The 12,515-nt window shown below is 38.1% G+C and overlaps 1 long non-coding RNA gene across 1 annotated transcript; it reads left to right on the top strand.

Moving 5' to 3' along the window:
- Positions 1 to 3,045: 3,045 nt before the first annotated feature.
- On the top strand, positions 3,046 to 3,620 carry LOC125778215 (uncharacterized). The gene is made up of 2 exons (XR_007422576.1): positions 3,046 to 3,401; positions 3,472 to 3,620. It is a non-coding gene; the product is annotated as an uncharacterized LOC125778215 (long non-coding RNA).
- Positions 3,621 to 12,515: the final 8,895 nt, after the last annotated feature.

Here is a 12,515-nt window from a genome sequence, read left to right as displayed (position 1 = left end):
ATTGTGCTGTTTGGCGGCGTAGGCATATCACTAGTAAACAAAATGTATAAGAGTGGTCCCAGGACGCTTCCTTGGGGTACACCTGTTTTTATTGGCTGCAACATAGTATATGATTGTCCCTGCTTGATTCTGAAGTAGCGGTCGCTCAGGTAAGAGGCAAGTAGCTCAGTTAGATGCTGTGGGAAGAGAAGTCTTAATTTATGGAGTAAGCCATGGTGCCATACTCTATCAAACGCCTGGGATACGTCAAGAAAAACAGCTGTGCAAATTTGCTTTTTTTCCATCGCATCCTCAATTATATCTGTTATTCGATGAACTTGATCGATTGTAGAATGTTGCGATCTAAATCCAAACTGATGAATTGGTATAAGGTCCTTTTCTTCAATTATGTTCTGAAGTCTTTTTATAATTACAACTTCAAGTAGTTTCGACAAAATAGGCAACAGTGAGATTGGACGATATGATGATGCTTCCTGTGCGCTTTTCCCGGGTTTTTGTACCATAATGATTTCAGATACCTTCCATGACAACGGAACGTATCTGAGATTTAAGCAAGCGTTTACTATCGATGTCAGTTTTTCTAATGCTTTCCGCGTTAGATTTTTCAGTACCTCAGCTGTCACCAAGTCGAAGCCGGGAGCTTTTCTTGATTTAAGTCTACTTTTAATTATATTTTCCACTTCTTTAATTGTTGCTGGTTGGATTTCTCCTACGCATTGCGAGCCTTCCATCTGAGGTAATGTTCCATGGAGCAGAATAGGACTAAACGTTTTAGTGAGTTTTTCTGAAAAAACTTCCGCTTTTTCTTCGTCGCTTTTGGCCCAGGAACCATTTGGCTTTCTGAGGGGTGCATTTGACAATATTGGTTTCCTAGCATTTTTTACTGCTTTCCAAAGGGAATAATCGGATTGTTTGTTCGGCGTTAATTTCTCAATATAATTAGAAATGCTTTGATTCGTGAATAACTTTATTTTAATACTGAGAACCTTGGTTAAATTGTTCAGTTCTGTTTTATATTGGGGAAATCGCGTGTTTTGCCATTTTTTGCGTAGTTTTCTCTTTTTCTTTATGAGATCTAAAATGTCCGATGGATATTTAATATACAAATTTTTTTGTTTAGGAAGGGGAGTACTTTTCCAAGCCGATTCCTGTATAGCTTTCGTAAATGTATGAACTTCTTCTTCTAACATATCTTGAGTTGTTATATTTACATCAAATTCAATATTTTTGTCGAGCATCACTTTGAAATACTCCCAATCAGTATGTCTATTAGAAAGATAAGGCGGTATGTCGAGTTCTTTTAGATGGCTATTTAGGATTAGATATACTGGCGAGTTTTCCGAATTAAGGTCCAATCCATTTTCGATAGTAATGAATGTCTTGGATATTTGTCGAGTGATGTAAAAGTCGATCAAGTCAGGTAATTTCTTTGCGTCGGAAGGCCAGTAAGTCGGCTTGCCAGTAGACATGAAGTCGCATCCAGTAGCCATAGCAGCTTTAAATAGCTCTCTCCCCTTCGGTGTCGTAACTCTTGAACCGCCATTGAGAATGTTTTGCGTTAAAGTCACCACCTATGGTGAATTTCCCATGGTGTTTTAGTACAAATTTTGTGTACAAATCCATTTTTATATTGTGTCTAGGTAGGCTATATATCGGGGTAATGCTTATTTTTCCGAAACTAGATTCAACAGTTATGGTCGTAGTTTGGAATTCTGGGACACTTATATTAATTTCTTCGTAGTGGGGAATATTATCTCTGATAATTATGGTACTCCCCCCTCTCGCTTTGTTATTTGGGTGGTTCGAACAATACATCTTGTAGTTTTTGTATCTAACAAAAGTCTCATTTGTAAAATTAGTTTCTGATATTAGTAAGACGTTCGTGCGTAAGTCTATTTTGCTCTTCTAGCTTATTAAGCTTGTTGAGAATTAACGAAAAATTGTCAGTAAAATCACCAATGGCATTCGTATTTGTTTGATTTTCAGACAGATGTTGTTGAGCTTTATTAGCACCTTTAGTTATGCTGGCAAATGAGGGCTTCCCAGATTGATGATTTATAGTAGTGTCATCTTTCTGAGGAGCAGTGGAAGTGGTTATGCTTAAGCGTTTTGGTTCATATTTATGCTCTTTATTTTTCCCAGTCGCGTTTTTAATTTTTTGAAGTTGCTTTGCCACTTCACATCCCCTATAATTCGCAGGGTGATTTTGACTACAGTTACAGCATTTTGGCGGTAGTTCGGCAGGTTTTGTGCAGCTTAGTGTTGAATGATTTCCAGCGCACTTTACACACCTCGGTGGTTTACAACAATAGTTTCTAGTGTGACCGAACGCCTGACAGGATTTACACTGCGGCACTATATTCGATGGCTTGATGGGCTCGAGTTTAACGACAGAATTTAGAATATGTTTGATTTCGTAAATTTTCTTAATGTTCTCTGTAAATTCAAAGCATACAATAAACATATTTAACGGATTTTTTTGTTTTATATTGAAGTTTGTTTAAAACTTTCGTAACTTTAAACCCTTGCTTTTGAAGGTCTGTGATAATACTTTCAGGCTCACATGAGTGATGAAGGTCTTTTACCATTACGAGGATATCACGCGATTGCTTGTCTTCGTACAGGTACCAAGGAATTTTCGATTCGTTTAATTTCCTTGTAAGTATTCTATAGTCGGAACTATCTGAAAGATTTACTTTACAGGAACTTGGGCCAGTAAGCTTGAGTGTATAAGATTTTTTTTTACATCTGCGTTTATCAAGGAATGCATCAAGGGTTGGTTAAACTTTTCCCCTATTATAATTGACGGAGGGCGATGACTTACTTTTGTAGCTATTTACCACCTTCTGCTGTTTCATCCGAAATCGGAGACTTCATTGTTACATCCGGTGAAGAATATGCTTTACGTTTCTTACTTTCTGTGCTTTTTTTTCTTTTTTAATAGCCAATTTGTTTCTTGTTCAAGCTCTTCTTCATCTGTTTCGGCTGCAAAGTTCGACTTTGATGGAGAAGAAGAAGTTTCATTTACATATTTGGTTAGCGATTTCTTTAAGTCTTCATTTTGAAGTTTAAGTGCCGCATTTTCGTTTTTCAGTTCATTGTTCAACGTTTCTATTTTTTTAATACGTTCGAGCAACATACCTATTTGGTTACACTGTGAACCCCCGCCAGGAGGCGGAGTTTGTATGTCCATTACGATCTTACTGAATTGTGGTTACGTTAAGTCAAAGAACTGCCTTATCAACTGCTTTACCGACTTCACGTGCAGATAATGTAGTGTCCCTGGCCACTTACAACTCTGCGTAGACAGCTGTTTTGCCGTGCGACAGAAACAGCTGATACCCACTTTAGATGTCGGAGGAGAATTTTTGCGCGAAAATTTATTGAGTGTTTTTAATTTGGTATTATTTTTGTTATTGTTTAAAATTTCCAAAGGTTATAAATCACTTATGTTTTTACCTATTTTTGTAGAAATTTCGATTAAATTGATATACCGCGTGGTGCCAACGATGATAAGGTCCTCCGGAGAGTCTGCTTACGAGTTTCCCCAGCCGGGATTTCACGTATATTACAAGAGATTGAGGAGCACACTTTACTGTTGACCGTACGCGCGAACGTTTTTATGTCCACTCGACTTAGATGACTCTGTGGAAAACTTCACCCGAAAAATACATCAAGCCGCTTCGCTTAATTCATCTAAACCATACTGTACCAATAATGTGCCATATTCAGATGAAGTAGCGCAGATGGTACAAAATAAAAGACGACTTCGAAGAATCTGGCAGAATAGCAGAAATCCGGTTGACAAAACCAGGCTAAACAAAACAATTAAAGAATTAAAATCCAAGTTGTTAGAGCTGAAAGAAGAATCTATTGCAGAATTTCTTAAGAATGCTGATCCAAATAAAAACGATGAATACAATCTGTGGAAAGCTACGAAATACCTGAAACGACCTCCGAAGCGACAGGTGCCGATAAAAGATGAAAACAACTCTTGGTGTAGATCTGACAAAAGAAAAGCCGACGATTTTGGCAACCACCTTGCGAATACTTTCAAGCCTTTTGCTCTCAATACTGACCATCAGCGCCAAAATGTTTAGACTTTTCTTGAGAGTCCATGTCAAATGGATAAACCAATACATTACGTAAAACTGACTGAAGTACAATAAGAAGTGTCACAGTTCTTCTAAATCACCTGGCTCAGATAATATTGATGCATGGACAATCCAACAATTACCAAGAAAATGCCTGCTATTCTTAGTTTTAATCTTTAATTGTGATTTTAGGCTAAGTCACTTTCCTACGCAATGGAAATGTGCCGAAATTATAATGATTCCGAAGCCAAACAAGCCCAAGAACGAAATACCCTCTTATAGATCAATAAGTTTGCTGACAATATTCTCTAAAATATTCGAAAAAATATTTCTTCGTCGATTGTTGCCAGTTTTGGATTCCTTATCCGTTATCCCAGACCATCAATTTGGATTCAGGCAACCAACGGGTGATTTTTTTGAGGTTAGGATTTTCATGCATTAGTATTTGACAGATCACGTGGGATTTCAGACATGTGTGTCAAAGAGAAAAAAAAAAGATGCTCAGTATGCTTTGACATTTCATCATGAATAGACTTACTAACGAGCAACGCTTGCAAATCATTGAATTTTATTACCAAAATCAGTGTTCGGTTCGAAAATTTTTTATCGACAAATTTTGTTCAGCGATGAGGCTCATTTCTGGTTGAATGGCTACATAAATAAGCAAAATTGCCGCATTTGGGGTGAAGAGCAACCAGAAGCCGTTCAAGAACTGCCCATGCATCCCGAAAAATGCACTGTTTGGTGTGGTTTGTACGCTGGTGGAATCATTGGACCGTATTTTTTCAAAGATGCTGTTGGACGCAACGTTACGGTGAATGGCGATCGCTATCGTTCGATGCTAACAAACTTTTTGTTGCCAAAAATGGAAGAACTGAACTTGGTTGACATGTGGTTTCAACAAGATGGCGCTACATGCCACACAGCTCGCGATTCTATGGCCATTTTGAGGGAAAACTTCGGACAACAATTCATCTCAAGAAATGGATCCGTAAGTTGGCCACCAAGATCATGCGATTTAACGCCTTTAGACTATTTTTTGTGGGGCTACGTCAAGTCTAAAGTCTACAGAAATAAGCCAGCAACTATTCCAGCTTTGGAAGACAACATTTCCGAAGAAATTCGGGCTATTCCGGCCGAAATGCTCGAAAAAGTTGCCCAAAATTGGACTTTCCGAATGGACCACCTAAGACGCAGCCGCGGTCAACATTTAAATGAAATTATCTTCAAAAAGTAAATGTCATGAACCAATCTAACGTTTCAAATAAAGAACCGATGAGATTTTGCAAATTTTATGCGTTTTTTTTTTTAAAAAGTTATCAAGCTCTTAAAAAATCACCCTTTAATTATTACAACAAGCCACTGCATATTTCATTTTAAAAAATTAATATATTTATGCTTAGAAATTTAAATAAATACAACAGTACACTTTCATTTCTTTCTTCATTTGAACAATTTCCACACATCCTACTCTATTTATTGTGGATGTGCCTAAAACTACTTACATATATCTTTTCTCGCAACAATATTCTAAACATTCCACTGAAATTTTTCCTGCAAAGACGAATAAATTAATATTATTTTGGGAATTTCCAAAAGTGTTTACTTTTCTGTGTACAATTTGTATGCATTTCTATGCTTGTTCTTCTCAACGCACAAGTGTGACGTCACGGAATTGTTGCACAATGTATTTGTTTTTGTAAGAATTGTCAAGAGCTAAACCGAAAAAAACTAACGGTAAACTAGTGTCGTAATCTTGTATTCTATCATTCTTGGCTATGAAGTAAACTTCCGCTCTCAAATTTGTGGACAATGTCAGTATTGCCGCAACCACTCTGCCAGGGATAATGGGATACCCAACTTATTCCAGCGTGAGAGCGCCTCAAAATAAGCGTTTTTTATAACATTTTCCATTATGGCATGATCGAACAAAATAAAAATATTTGGACATTTTAAATTAAAACACCCAACATTTAGTACGAATAAAAACTACTATAGAGTGGTTATTTATTATATGGAGAAACTATTTAAATATTTTTAAAGTATATTAGAAGAACTGAATTGACCTTTCAATACCCAATAATTCTTGGTTGAGAAGTTTATATCATAATTAACCTCGTTACTGAAAAGATTTGAAACTAATCTTCCTGTGCGACTCTGATTTAGCGCCTTCTGTTTGTCAGCACTTAGAAGTCTATAACATTATTACAGCTGATTTAGATATTGCACAGAGAAAAACAATGCAATCAAACAAAAAAATTGTAATCAAAGAAATCAATCAAAAGGAATGCATATGGGTTCACTTCGCAATTGTCCCTCATAATTAAAAAATGCATTAGTTCCATAAAATGGAAAATATTTGAAAAAAGTCGGCTTTAATAACAAAATATGACATTACAAAGTTTTTTTTAATATTAAACGATGTGAATTTTTAGTATCAAAACCACTCTTTCTATAAATCTCCAATGACAGTGAAAAGAGTTTAGATTAGTGAATAGATTAAATGTAATCTAATCACTCCAGATCTTGAATCTGAAAATGCTATTATACTATGTATTACAAAAACTCAAAGTGCATTCACCCAAATACATTTGGAATAAGCGAATTACATAAAATTAGACGTTTTTTAGATTACCTACATATGTATTTTAAAATTGTATCTCTCAATAGAGATATATCATATAAAAGTAATGTGAAAAAACAGTAACAGAAATCGTAATTATTTTTTCCAGTTTGTCCCATTGGAAGTTATTGTAACCTTATATTCAATGACTATCAATAAACATGTAAATCCTTAAAAAATACTAAAGTGTGAACGGATAATGTTTTATAAAAAAAATTAAAACACTTGCACCTGGACAGTGACTTATGCAGCCTAACTGTTTCTGGTGTAGAGGTGATATTTTCACAGAGTCCAATGGAAATAGATATAGAGTTAAAAATTAATGTTTTCGTCAGTTCAAAGTGGACAACCACCGTGTAAACACGTCCCGTGACCGTTTCTCGCGTTCTTTTCCTCTTTGCGATCGACTACGATAGTCTAACTGATTCAGTTACCGCAACTCCTTAAAGTTGTAGTTGTTAGTTTATTAGTGTAAACATAAAAAAAAACTCAGTGCCGTAGTTAAAAATAAAAAACTCAGTGCCGTAGTTATCATTCCCCCCCGAAAGCAATAGGTTTCGGTTACTCGATCCCGATTTGCAACGTCCCAACAAACGACCAAAATTCAGTGACTTTGTACCACTTCCTGCCCCAAAACAAAATGACGACCATATCCCTCGGTTCTTAGTGGCAAGTGCTATCGGTCCAATTGTAGATGACAAAATCCGAAATCGAAAGGGGTTTAAAACACATTTGCGGCGATAACACCGTTGTAACGGAATTAAGATCTGGTGACCTCGTCCTAAAAGTCGAAAATGCGAAATCGGCCGAAAAGTATATTAAAGCAACCCACATAGGCATTATACCTGTAAAAATTACCTCTCACAAAGGTCTTAACACCCATCAAGGCAGAATATTCTCCAGAAATCTAATCAATCTCTCCGAAGAAGAATTAGTAGAAGGGCTAGGAAACCAAAAAGTGATCGAAGTTAAAAAAATCATGCAAAAAGTTGGTGACGCACTAATCTCTACTGGAGCTGCAATTGTGATATTCGACCTAATCCGTAGACCAGAAATCCTTAAATTAGGATGGAAAAGGGTTCGTGTGCAAGAATTTATCCCAAATCCGATGCGGTGCAAAACCTGCCAAAGACTCGGTCATACCAAAAATAGATGTCGAAATATTGAGCTATGTAGCCAGTGTGCAACCTCTCCGCCACATAATCCATGCCCAAGAACATTCTGCATAAACTGCCAAACTGAAACCCATCCATCCAATGACCCAGGCTGACCCACTTTCCTTAAACACAAGTCAGTAAATAAAATAAAAATAGAGCGCCGATGCACAATTAGAGATGCATGGAAAATCTTCAACTGCGACCTCAGCACACATCAAATTCAACCCCCTCAAAAAAAAACAAAGGCGCCGTCCTTCGCACAAATTGTAAAAAACACCAGTAATATAATGACTGAACCAACAACTGTTAACACAGCACACGACTTGCAAACAACTCCAGCAAACAAGCCCCATGTAGAAACTACAAACAACAACCCACAAGCAAATAACGGGGCATCCAAGAAAACAAGTTATACTAAATCAATCACACAAACAACTTCAACCATATCCAAACCTCAGCAGAAAAACAGTACAACAGCATCCCCAGCAAGACAACAAACAGCAACTAACGCCAGCACACCAGAAATAGCGACTACAAGTAGAAATGCAGAAAAAAATTCCAGCCCACCCACCCCTACATACCCCAGTCCAATTATCAGTGATACCGAGATGTCACCGTTCAGCCAATTACACGCAAAATTCCCCGATCTTAACGTCCTTATAACACCAAATACATATAAAACAACATTACAGTCACACAAGTCATCCAACATAGATAAGTCATAAATATAAATTTCCTTATACTAACCCTTTAATTCACATACAAACACACATATTATCTAACAAATGTTACCATTATTACAGTGGAACATAAATGGATATTACAATAATTTCATCGATCTTGAAATATTAATTACATCACACAATCCCTCTGTAATCCTTTTAAATGAAACCCACCTCCCCTACATGGTCAATGCTCGTACCCCTTTGGCCTATGTTGGTTACTTTCATAATTTGCCTCATATTTTATCTAAAGGGTGATTTTTTAAGAGCTGATAACTTTTTTTAAAAAAAACGCATAAAATTTGCAAAATCTCATCGGTTCTTTATTTGAAACGTTAGATTGGTTCATGACATTTACTTTTTGAAGATAATTTCATTTAAATGTTGACCGCGGCTGCGTCTTAGGTGGTCCATTCGGAAAGTCCAATTTTGGGCAACTTTTTCGAGCATTTCGGCCGGAATAGCCCGAATTTCTTCGGAAATGTTGTCTTCCAAAGCTGGAATAGTTGCTGGCTTATTTCTGTAGACTTTAGACTTGACGTAGCCCCACAAAAAATAGTCTAAAGGCGTTAAATCGCATGATCTTGGTGGCCAACTTACGGGTCCATTTCTTGAGATGAATTGTTGTCCGAAGTTTTCCCTCAAAATGGCCATAGAATCGCGAGCTGTGTGGCATGTAGCGCCATCTTGTTGAAACCACATGTCAACCAAGTTCAGTTCTTCCATTTTTGGCAACAAAAAGTTTGTTAGCATCGAACGATAGCGATCGCCATTCACCGTAACGTTGCGTCCAACAGCATCTTTGAAAAAATACGGTCCAATGATTCCACCAGCGTACAAACCACACCAAACAGTGCATTTTTCGGGATGCATGGGCAGTTCTTGAACGGCTTCTGGTTGCTCTTCACCCCAAATGCGGCAATTTTGCTTATTTACGTAGCCATTCAACCAGAAATGAGCCTCATCGCTGAACAAAATAAAGCGCGAAACACATTTCGAACCGAACACTGATTTTGGTAATAAAATTCAATGATTTGCAAGCGTTGCTCGTTAGTAAGTCTATTCATGATGAAATGTCAAAGCATACTGAGCATCTTTCTCTTTGACACCATGTCTGAAATCCCACGTGATCTGTCAAATACTAATGCATGAAAATCCTAACCTCAAAAAAATCACCCGTTAGTAAGCAAGGAATTGGTATCTTAGTGAAGAAAAATGTCCCGCACATATGTTATCCTCTCCAATCCCGCATCTCTTCCTTGGTATTAGAAATTCAATCGCCCAATAAAATATCCATTGTCTGCGCCTACTCCCCTCCTGATCAAACATTTTCAACCACTGACTTTAATAGTATTTTTCCGTCAACTGATAGTCCTTTTATTGTGGCAGGCGATTTTAACGCCTGGAGCCCTATGTGGGGTTCCACTTCGCTTAATGCTAAAGGCCGTGTAATTGAAGACTCAATCCTTGCCTCCAACTCCTTTGTCCTTAATAACGGTTCCCCGACTCACTTCTCTACTCACAAATCCTTCACCCACCTTGACCTCACCATATGTTCGATTTCCCTTTCTGCCAAATGCACTTGGCTAGTAATTGATGACCTCCATGGCAGTGATCATTTCCCCATTATTACCAGACTCCCTTCAAACCGTTTTCCTTCAACATTTCGCCCGAGGTTGAAATACCAGACCGACTCTGCTTATTGGTTAAAGTTCCAAGATGCGTGTCTACATGGTTGCAGCTCCTATCCCATTTCCCTTAACGTCAACGAAGAAGCGTCCCGCGTCCAAAAAATCATCAGAAGTGCGGCTAATCTATCTATCCCACAATCAGGTAGCAAAACTCGTAGGCCGGCTCCATTGTGGTGGAGCGCTGAACTTTCAACTTTAAGGCAAGCCAAACAAAGTACATGGCATGAATATAAGCGTGAAAGGTCTTCCTCCAATCTCCTTCAGTACAAAAAAGCTAATGCTAATTTTCGCCGCAAAGCCAAACTTGTGAAAGCTGCCTGTTTTGAAAAATTTACCAGCAACATTAACTCTTCATCCAACCCAAGAAGGATCTGGACCGACATCAAAAGACTAACTGGGATGGCTTCTTTTCCTACAATATCTGCCTTAAGTTCCGCTCGCGGCACTCTTCTATATCCTCTAGATATAGCTCAAGAGTTCGCCAGCTACTTTTCTACGGCCTCCTCCGATTGCAACTTCCCCCCTGAATTTATTTCAAATAAGTACCAAACAACCTCATCCCGGTTTCCACCCAGCAATCTTTCGATCTCTGCCAAGTTCTTAGAAAAAGACTTAACGCATTCTGAGCTGGTCTCTGCCCTTTCTTCAGTAAAACACCTGGCAACGATAGAATTTCTTACCCCATTATCAAGAACCTTCCCCTTCCTATCCTATCCCGCCTTCTTAACCTCTACAATAATATTTTTTCTACAGGCATTTACCCCCAAGCTTGGAAAATCAGCTTGATAGTTCCCATCCTCAAACCTGGTAAATCTCCTCTTGATGTCTGCAGTTACCACCCAATCTCCCTTCTCCCGTGTTTAGGCAAACTGCTAGAAAAAATTGATTGCTACCAGACTCTCCTGGTATGCCCGCAAAATTAATTTCATTCATCATAACCAAGTTGCATTCCAAAGAGGGCAGGGTACTATCGACTCACTTGTTCATCTTGACCACTACATTTCTAATGCTATGTCAAATAAAAATCACATCTCCTTGATGTCTCTCGATTTTCAAAAAGCCTTCGATCGAATAGGTATTCATATCGTACTAAGGCAACTAACCAAATGGAAAGTGGGTCCGCGAATCTTAAACTTTATAAAATCTTTTTTATCCCATCGTAAAATAAGTGTCCTTATCTCGAACACCCGCTCCTCTTTCCTTCCCCTAGATAATGGCACTCCTCAAGGATCACCCTTATCGGTGATTCTCTTCATTATAGCGTTTGATGAACTTAGCGAATTACTGTCTAAATTTACCACTATTGAGCACCAACTGTACGCTGACGATGTTCTGGTGTACTCCAAAAACACTGATCAAGCAGCAGTTCAAAGTACCTTCTCCGATATCCTTTCCAAAATCTTCTCCTGGTCGCAAACTTCCGGCGCTTCAATTTCCCCTAGCAAATCTAAATTGTTGCACATTTGTAGAAAAAGAAACTGTATCACCCATACCATAACTTTTTCCGAAATAACTATAAAATAGCCTTAAGTTTTTAGGTATAATATTAGACTCTAAGTACTCTTTCGCACAACATTGTCAATATGTAAGAGATAGATTAATGTTCAAACTATTAATAGTTAAGTACCTCTCCGCAAAGCGCTCATTTATCGGTCCAGCATTGTTGATTAACGTGACCAGGGCACTTATTGTCTCAACTATACAATACGGTTTGGAAGTTTATGAACATCACGCAAAAAATAAGTTGAAAATGCTTATTGCCCCTTACCTCGCTGCAATTCGAAGATCGCTGCGCGCGTTTCCACGACTCCCTTAAATAATTTATTCGCAGAATCTGGGCTAAATACAATATTCGATGACGCCGAAGACTCAATTCGCAAACTCTACGCTAAGCTGATGTTTTCACCGAATGCTCTTCTTAGAACGGACCTACAATTAGCGATTTCGCGCAAACGGCCACCCAAAGTACAATCATCTGTTTACTTATGCGGCAAATTCGCAAAGGATAACGGCCTTCCACTCCAAAGGCCTCATATTCGCAAAAGCATTCATCCGCCGTGGCTGTTTAAAAATGACTCTTTTATCAATGAACTTGTCCATCTGCGGAAGGCGAATACTGCCAACGATGTATACAAGGCAAATTTCCTTGAAGTGGCAGCTAAATACAAATCCACTGGATGGGATCTGATTTTTACTGACGGCTCAAAATCATCACAGACTTCATTTGC

The sequence above is a fragment of the Bactrocera dorsalis genome, chromosome 4 (genome assembly GCF_023373825.1).
Source record: "Bactrocera dorsalis isolate Fly_Bdor chromosome 4, ASM2337382v1, whole genome shotgun sequence".
Taxonomy (NCBI): Eukaryota; Metazoa; Arthropoda; class Insecta; order Diptera; family Tephritidae; genus Bactrocera; species Bactrocera dorsalis.
This window is presented reverse-complemented; position numbering and strand designations above follow the sequence as displayed.